Below are 1,409 nucleotides of genomic sequence, written 5' to 3' on the forward strand. Positions count from 1 at the left end.
CAGCGGCCATGGCTCACGGGCCCAGCCGCTCCACGGCATGTGGGATCCTCCCAGACCGGGGCGCGAACCCGGTTCCCCTGCATCGGCAGGCGGACGCGCAACCACTGCGCCACCAGGGAAGCCCCCAAACTTCACTTTCTGAGTGAGGCCTTCCACCTCCAGTCTCTTTAACGCTGCTCTCCCCTAGCAGCTGGTCTTCTGAGTCATCAGTCTGCTTCAGAGCGCTTATAATTTGCAATTACATTTCTGTGTTGTTTTACTTGTGTTTCTCCCACTATTCTGAATGTTTTAGAAAGACAGAAAATTGTTTTGTTTCCTCCTGTAGCCCCAGGGCCTAGCACAGTGCCTGCACACATAGGAGAATTTGTTGTAGGAACCAATAAATTTGGGGGGAGAAAGGTAATTGTTTGGTTTGTCACAGGCTAATTAGGATGATGGCACCTCCCTCAGAGAGCACCAGGTCAGATTCCCTCTAGTTTGCTCTGGCGTCTTCAGTGTCATTTATCTCTAAATAATTGTGATGAATTTCAGCTGATCAACCATCCGATTTTTTTTGTTTGTTTCCCTACAAGAACACTTAACTCCAATGTGATAAAAGCTATTCACAAGCCAGAGGCTTGGAGAAAAGAAAGGAAATTCTTTACTTTTTGGGCTGGGTGCATTTCATCACGTCCAAGTTTTATTTCCCTGAGGCTTTTCTTTGTCAAGCTTGGGAAAGTGCTGTTTCCTAGGAGAACTACATAAGAACAAACTTCAAATATGAGAAAAGAGAAAAGCAGCCCCCAAGGCAAAAATCAAAGAAGCATTTTAGATTGATTCCCCCCTCCCCAGCCCCGCCAAGATCGATGGCAATCTTTTTTTTTTTCAAGTGCATTCCTTTTCTAAACTGACTTGAACCAAATGGATGAACAAGGACCTTTCAGACTGTATAAACCAAACTGGAAATAGATGAGAGTGTCAGCAAAGAGGCTCAGAAAGGATTTATCTTCTCAAATTTCAAGGCAGTAAGCTGCTTCTGGCAACCTTTTCTCTTAGGAAAACCGGGTGAGTGTGTCCTGGGTTGGGACTGGATGGGAGTGGGCGAGGAGGGTCAGCAGGGATGCGGCAGGCCTGGGGTCGGAGTGAGCTGAACGTTACACGGGACAAGGGGAGAGAAGAAGATGCGAACTGGAAGCTGAATGTTCCTAGGGACAGGACTCACTCATAAAATCTTGCCATCGATTATGCCATATCAAGCCAATCACTTTCTGCCTTCTCGGGCCAAACTGGAAAAGCCCAGGCAGTCTTTGCTCCAGAGCAAAGAGGAAGCCTTCTCTTGTCAACAGAGCAGCACTTCCCAAACTCATACTATCTTAAGAGTCACATGGGAACTTGTTATAAAGGCAGAGTCCCAGGGCCCTCTCTGGAGG

The sequence above is a fragment of the Physeter macrocephalus genome, chromosome 6 (genome assembly GCF_002837175.3).
Source record: "Physeter macrocephalus isolate SW-GA chromosome 6, ASM283717v5, whole genome shotgun sequence".
Taxonomy (NCBI): Eukaryota; Metazoa; Chordata; class Mammalia; order Artiodactyla; family Physeteridae; genus Physeter; species Physeter macrocephalus.